Source organism: Vitis riparia, chromosome 16 (assembly GCF_004353265.1).
Source record: "Vitis riparia cultivar Riparia Gloire de Montpellier isolate 1030 chromosome 16, EGFV_Vit.rip_1.0, whole genome shotgun sequence".
Taxonomy (NCBI): Eukaryota; Viridiplantae; Streptophyta; class Magnoliopsida; order Vitales; family Vitaceae; genus Vitis; species Vitis riparia.
The window spans coordinates 18,006,457-18,014,856 of record NC_048446.1 but is presented as its reverse complement, the minus strand read 5'-3'; the positions used below and the strand labels follow the sequence as shown (position 1 = coordinate 18,014,856).

The 8,400-nt window shown below is 30.9% G+C and overlaps 1 pseudogene; it reads right to left on the bottom strand.

Moving 5' to 3' along the window:
- Positions 1-1,204, bottom strand: LOC117933998 (annotated as a pseudogene).
- Positions 1,205-8,400: the final 7,196 nt, after the last annotated feature.

The following is an 8,400-nucleotide window of genomic DNA, read 5'->3' as shown; positions in this document are numbered from 1 at the left end:
TTTAAAAGAAATCGATAATTATATATAAAGAGTCCAATAACCGAATTTATGTGAAATAAAAATAAAATAATTATTGAATAGATAAGAAAGAGAAAGGGTAAAGAGGTAAATTGAGGTGGGTCTTATCGTCTGGGTTGGAAGCCTACAGGGGTGCGTATATCACACCATCACCATGCTCTTGCAACGGTTAAATCTGCAACCCCACAAATTTTTTCTCTCTATTTCGTCTGAAACTTCCATTCATTGAAGCCTTCACCGATTCACTTCCAAGCTACTTCTTAATTCACAATCCTGAGAGGATTCCAACCAAGTATGTGATTTAGAGCTCCGAAATCAGTAGGAAGACAACAATATGATAAAAGATATAACAGTCAAATTGAAGCGTAAACGCTATACGGTTCAACAGTTCGGCAGAAGCATCGAAACTATAATTAAAAACACTGTTAAACTAAGAAACAGTCGAGAATTTCTTTTGATCCGACGCAAAATACCCAATACTACCCGAAAATACCCTACTAAAATCCCCGCAAATCCCTAATAAACACTCAGATCACTGACAAAAAAGACCCCAAAATCTAATTTCCCACAAAACAGACCCAAATTCCCAAACACGCTACCCAAAAACAGTAAAAGCAAACGAAACCCAAATATTTCCACATACCTTCCTCACCACATCTAGAACCCAAGCAATCACAATTCTCAGCCTCCTTCCTCACCACATCTAGAACCGAGTCAATCAGCTCCGCCCCCTCAGTGTAGTGACCTTTGGCCCAGTTGTTGCCCGCACCCGACTGCCCAAAAACGAAATTGTCGGGTAGGAAAATCTGGTCGTACGGTCCCGATCAGACGCTGTCCATGGTGCCCGGCTCCAGATCCATGAGCACCGCCCTGGGCACGAACCTCCCACAACACGCCTCGTTGTAGTACACATTGACTCGCTCCAGTTGCAGCTCCGTGTCGCTTTTGTAGCGCCCGGTGGAGTCGATGCAGTGCTCAGCGCAGACCACCTCCCAGAACTTGGCTCAGATCTGGTTCCCACATTGCCCACCCTGAACGTGCAAGATTTCACGCATTTTTTAGAGAGAGAGAGAGTGGGTTCTAGAGTGAGAAAGATGGGGTTCCGGAGAGAGAAGTGGGATTGGGTTGTGAAGAGAGAACATGGCGGGATAGTTAAGGAGTCAAAGAGGAAAGTTAGGCTTTTATAGGAGGGGAGGGCGGTAGTGGTATTTGCCGTTGAATAAAATGGCGCCGTTTGATCCTGAGGGAGAATTTGAATTTTGAAATGGAAAAACCCTAAATTTAAGGTGGGAGGAACGATAAAGGCCCACGCGCTCTTATGATTGTTGTGGTTTACGGGTTAGGCACGTGAAGACGATGTCCTGGGCATGCAAATGGCCAAAAAAATAAAAATAAAAAACTTTGGTTAGAATAAAACTTGGTAAAAACTCTTACAAAGAATGACTTTTAAAAATTATTAAAAAGCATATTTCAAAATAATTTTTAAAAATATAAAATAATTATTTGTATAAGAGTTTTTATATATCAAAATTAAATATTTTTATTTTTTAAGTATAAAATAAAAAATGCATTTTGATTGCAATTTAGTTATTAGATTGACTATAAAAAAAGCATGGATTTGTTAAATTAATAAAAAATAAATTAATTTCTCACAAAAAATAAATGAAAATAATAGAAGAAGTGGTATCTTTAATAACACTTTTTCATTGATAGAAGACAATGACAAATATGGAGTTTCCTATTCTACTTCTAAAAATAAAATTGCTTTTATTAAAATTGAAAAAAGAAAAAAGAAAAAAGAAAAAAAAATATTGACTTTTTTCTATCTGACAAACCCTTATCATTTTGCTAACCCTAATGAAGTGAAACATGATAACTATTTATGGGGTTGGAAATTGGAATGGGCATGGACCATGGACTATCCCAAGAACCCGATCTTAAGTTTCACTCAAGCCCTCACCACTTGGGATGGCCCCGTGAAGAAACCAAGAGAAGAAGCCTTCAAAGTGCCTAAAAAAGAAGCAAAGGAAAGCAGTCATCAAGAGAGGGACAAAACCCTTCCCACCCAAGATAAAATGGATTTTCAATCTCAACCCAATGATGGATGGCCCAATGCTCAACTCAACATTGTCATTTCCAATCTACTTAATTATGGTTAAAGCAATCATTTGACCCACCATAGTCTTCCTCATAAATCATGTCTCCATTAATTGTCTTACCTTCTAATAAGGTTAAAATTTATTTCAAATAAAAATATTTCATGTCTCCATTAATTGTCTTACCTCCTAATAAGGATAAAATTTATTTCAAATAAAAATATGGGAGAATTATGTTTTAGGGGTAGATGGGCCCCCAAATTAACAAAAGGTCCATATAACTCTTCAAATTGAGTTGAAGGATATGAAATAGTAACGGACAAATATACCCTTTAAGAACACATATAAAATATTTTATAAAATTAAGTTAAATAATTTTTTTTCAATAATTTTTTTTTCAAAAATACTAAATTAAATAAAAGTGGTTTTCAAAAATATTAAATTAAAATTTTTTTTCAAAAATATTAAATTAAATAATTTTTTTTCAAAAATATTAAATTAAATAAAACTATTTTAAAAAAATATTAAATTAAATATTTTTTAAATATTAAATTAAATAAAAGTATTTAAAAAAATATTAAATTAAATAAAAGTATTTAAAAAATATTAAATTACATAAAAGTATTTTTTTAAAAATATTAAATTAAATCAAAAATATTTTTAAAAAATATTAAATTAAATAAAAGTATTTTTAAAAAATATTAATTTTTTTCTCAAAATCAACAAAGGGCATTTTTGGAAATACTGAAAGATAATATCCTTCAACTCAATTTTCATACTTTCATTGAGTCTTGGGCTCAATTTGAAGAGTTACACGGACCTTTTGTTAATTTGGGGGCCCATCTACCCCTAAAACATAATTCTCCCTAAAAATATTTCATATCTCCATTAATTGTTTGACCTTCTAACAAAGATAAAATTTATTTCAAATAAAAATATTTTTGAAAATACATACCCTTTAGGGGGTTAGGGTTTCCAAATTTTGTCATTCTCTCTTTACAGTTCAAAAAAAGAACCCTACCCTTCACTCTTGACATCTTCACAATTTTAGTGTTTAGACACAAGGAAGAGTCATTGGGCGGAAGGTCATGGTGTTTACGAGATCTATTACAACTTTGAAGTAATCTATATTGATTTGAATCGATCCGAGAACATCCATATCAAAGGTATGTGACTTTATTTTCTAGATCTATGTTTTTTTGCGATATTAATATTGCTTTTGAATACCTAGTTTTTTGTTGTGATAGATTTAGAGAACCCATGATAGATTTACATGCACCCTACAAGATCTAGGCATGGGAACAAAGTAATTCAGGATTCCCAACAGAACGACACATGAAAATCAAATCCTTTCCAAAAGAAAAAAGAAAAAACAAACAAAACAAAACAATTGAAGTAAGATAGGTGTACAAGGCAAAGAAGAATGATTAATTTTGCTCAATTTTCCTTGAGATTTAAGCTAAATACACCTATCCCATTAGTTTGAAATTTTGTCAAAAACTTCCCTTACCCCTCTTATTCGTTTATTTCATTCACTTCCTCTTTAACTCAAAGTAAGAGAAGTTTTTGATAAAATTTCAAACCAATGGGTGTTAGGTGTATATAGCCCAAATTTCATGGGAGGTGAATGAAATTAACCTTAAAGAAGAATGCAAAAGGGAGAAGTAGAGAGAGATATAAAACAAGATTGGTGGCAAAGGGTTAAAAGCAATAATAAGGCATCGACTATGGTGGGGTATTTGCTCTCATTGCTCATTTAGAAACTATAAGATTAATCATATCTTTGGTCGCTTAAAATAATTGGAAGATTTTTCAAATGGATGTAAAATTTGTCTTTTTGAATAAACATATTGAAGAAGTGTATTTAGAACAACCCATGGGTTATATGGCAAAAGGGCATGAGAACAAGATTCTAAAATTAAAAAGAGCATTGTATGGACTAAAACAAACACATAGAGCATGGAATAATAGAATTGATAAATATTTTCAAGATAATAATTTTATTAAACGCCCTCGTGAAAATGCTCTCTACATGAAAGTGAATGAAAAAGGTGATATATTACTTGTATGTGAATGACTTAATCTTCATTGGAAACAAGCCAACCATGTTTGATGAGTTCAAAGAAATAATGGCTCGATAGTTTGAGATGATTGACCTTGGTCTCATGTCATACTATCTTGACATAGAAGTGAATCAAACAAAAAATGGTATTTTTATTTCTCAAGAAGGCTATGCAAAGGAAATTTTGAAGAAGTTTACATGAATATATGTAATCTAGTGAAACAAACCAATAAAATGTTTAAACTGTCATGATATGAAGAAAGAGACATGGTGGATCCAATATAATACAAAAGTTTATTAGGAAGCATACGCTATTTGACTTGTATAAGGTTAGACATTCTTTTTGGAATTGAACTTATTAGGTTTTTTAAAAAAAAATCACTAATAGTGACTCGCATGAAGACTGCTAAACGAATTCTTCATTACATCAAATGAACACTTGATTATGGTTTATATTATTCATCTTCTAACAATTTTAAATTTATTGTATATAATGATAATAATGATTGAGGCGAAGACTTGGATGATTGAAAAAGTACCATTAGCTTTGTGTTTTTATTTTATAAGAGATACCATATTCACTTGGACTTTAAAGAAAGAATCTATTGTGACACTTTCAACTTGTGAAGTAGAATTTGTTTCAATAACATCATGTATATGTAATGCAATTTAGCTAAAAAAATACTTGTTGAATGAGTTTAATTTGCCACAAAAGGTACTATTAGAGATCTATGTGGACAACTGTTATCCTAAGGGTTCTCTTAATTGGGTTTTGATGATTACAAAATAAGGTTAAGGACATTAATGATTCAAATCAAGTTAAGTATTTTCAGGTTTATTTGTGAAAAAAAAAAAGCTCAAATAAATATGGAAAAATATCAATATTGTGAAAACTTGAGACTTTTGAAGACTTGAAGTAACCAATGATATATTGTAAGATGGTATTTGTCGATGCACTTAAGTTTAAGTTATTTTTCATACACTTAAAAGTTTATTTTCATCATTTAGCTTAAAACAATATTTTTTTTATCAAAGAAATAGATGAATCCTTGTTTTTTATTAACCATTCGATTAAGTTGCTTAACCGATTAAGGCCTTTCTATGGCTTTTGGGATCCTCAAGCTAGAAAGCTACAAATTAGAGAGTTTTAAAGTATTTATTGATAAGAGAACGTCCACATTCAATTGAAAAACATTTTTTCCCTCATTAACATTCTTTGTCTAACTTCAAATCCATCCACATTCTTTGTCTACCTTAATCTACTAGGTTTGGAGTTTGTTAATCTTTTCTTACCTTCTCCTTGTGAGAGAAAAGCTTTCAAATAGGTTGAGTACTTGAAGAGTTTGTGAAGGTCAATTGGAACCTTAAAATCCAAATGTTAGAAGTATGGAGACTTTTGCTATAAAAGTCTTGAAGATACGCTAACTCAATTAGAAGTTTGACGAGAGTGGATGTAGGCGGCTTATCGAGTCACTATAAAAAAGTTTGCATTTCTCTTTTTATTATTCTTGTTTTGTTCTTCATTTCTCATCCTTTTAGCTTTTGGTCGATTGTTTTGAAAAAACTTCCAACACCCAATTCAAATCCCCTTTTGGGTGATTTCTTCAATTTAATAAGTAGTTTTTTTTATTTAAAGACAACTATTTGGGAAAAGATTTTAACCTTGGATCATTTATAGAGGAGAGAGTGATTTTTGGCAAACAGTTGTTTCCTTTATCATTTAAAGGAAGAATCCATTAGTTACATCAATATTCATTATGTTAACACAAAGGCTTTATGACTTTTATTGTTTTTCTTATTTGACATATCTTGGGTGCTTCCCTCTTTGGCTAAAGAAACACTAATGGGATGACATAAGTCTTTCATGTGTAAAAAAAAATGGAAAAAAAAGTGGTGAATTGCTCCTTTATGTTTATTTTGGACAATTTGGAAGGAAAAAAATGGTAGATCATCAGAAAATCAAGAGCATTTTGTTTAAGGGTTGAAACACTTTTTTTTTTTTTTTGTAATCTATGGGATTGGCCTAAGTTGTTTATAATTTTTGGTACTCTTTGTATAATAGATTTTTTTGATTGATTGAACTGTGTGTGTGTGTGTGTGTGTGTGTGTGTGTGTGTGTGTGTGTGGGTGGGGGGTTACATCAATATTCATTATGTTAACACAAAGGCTTTATGACTTTTATTGTTTTTCTTATTTGACATATCTTGGGTGCTTCCCTCTTTGGCTAAAGAAACACTAATGGGATGACATAAGTCTTTCATGTGTAAAAAAAAATTAAAAAAAAAGTGGTGAATTGCTCCTTTATGTTTATTTTGGACAATTTGGAAGGAAAAAAATGGTAGATCATCAGAAAATCAAGAGCATTTTGTTTAAGGGTTGAAACACTTTTTTTTTTTTTTTTTGTAATCTATGGGATTGGCCTAAGTTGTTTATAATTTTTGGTACTCTTTGTATAATAGATTTTTTTGATTGATTGAACTGTGTGTGTGTGTGTGTGTGTGTGTGGGTGGGTGGGTGGGGGTTGGGGGGGGTGGGTCTTGTTTTTTGTTACCCCTCTTTCCTTTTGGTGGTGTTTTTAAGCATCCACGATATACTTCCTACATAATTTCAGGCACTCTATTGATGTTTCTTTTTTTTTTTTTTTTTTTTTTAATATTCTCTTGATTTAACCATACAAGAATAAAATAAAATGAGCTTTCAGAGCTTTTCATAGATATCATTTGCAGTTATTTTAACTTATAAAACAACCACTTAGAAGTTTTCAAATCATAATGATCACTTAGATTTGCTGGAAATAGAGTAATGAAAGCAAAATGGGGAAACTAAGATGGTGGCGCTTTAGCCTCATTGCCATTGAAATGTTTATATAATTGAGACTTTGGAAGATCACAAGCTTTTCAAGGCAAAGGAAATCTGTTTCAGACATCAAACTATTGAATTACTAAAGAGAGATCTTCACAAGTCTTGAAAGTTTGTTTCCATGCGTTTGCCCCGTGGTCTAAGTCCGCATATTTGAATGCTAGTCAAGACTTTCAAATTAATTGATTAACTTTATTAATCTCTTTGAGTGGCTGTCCGAATTTGGACATATGGAAAGAACTCTTAGGGTTTTTTTTTTTCTCTCACATGCATCAATGTCATTGATACGAAGACCCAACCATTAACTTAGCCTCATGCAACTTCCGGGAAAACACTTGAAAAGTCATTTTTGGTATCTATCTATGACTCCTATATGATGGAATGGATGAACAAAATATGAAAATGAATTGAGTATTGATGCATTTGTAGTCCATTTTCTACAATCTTCTGTATATATATATATATAAAACAAGATAACACCCCCGAAATTTCGACCATGTCCGATGCATCTTTATATTCACATATTTTTCACCGATTTTTCGGGAATATATCGATAAAAAACCGATTTTTTTAATTTGTAATTCAAAAATCTGAAATAGGCTTTAATGGACGGGCCCAACAGCTTCTTCCACACAGCAGCTTACTCTTTAAAGCCCAGCCCAGCCCTCGAGGCCCATTTAACCAGGACCTCATGAGGCAATACTCATTTTCATTCTTAAAATGAAAATATGAACTGGACCAAAGGGAATTGATGCAAGACCCAGGCCAGCTATGATGTTTGTAATTAGTTTATATGTGTTATATATATTTATACATTTATATTACAAACAAACATTATATAGAGGATTCATTAAATGTATATGTCCCAAGTATATATATATATATATATATATATATATATATATATTATAAATTAATTAAAATAAAATTATTGTATATAAATTAATTTTAAATATAGTATATTTTGTATAATAATTAAATATAAATTTATAAATGCAATTATCAATATTTTAAAATAAAAATAATACATCCAAATTGCATGAATCTCTATAAAATATATATTTAATTTATCATATATATATATATATATATATAAATTTTTTTAATAAAACAACTTTAAAATGTCTATTATTATTTTTTATATCATTTCTTAGAATTTTTTTCAACATTTTCATAAATTTTGATTAATTTATGTCTCATTGATATTTTGTGTCAAACATCAATCAATATTTCTTGATATATCTTGATATATATGCAAAATCATGTTACCGATATATCCGTAAAAATAATATTTTTATCTTGTTTCTAATTACCCATTCCAAAAAAATTACACATAAAAAGGGGTTTAAGCTATTAATATGATAT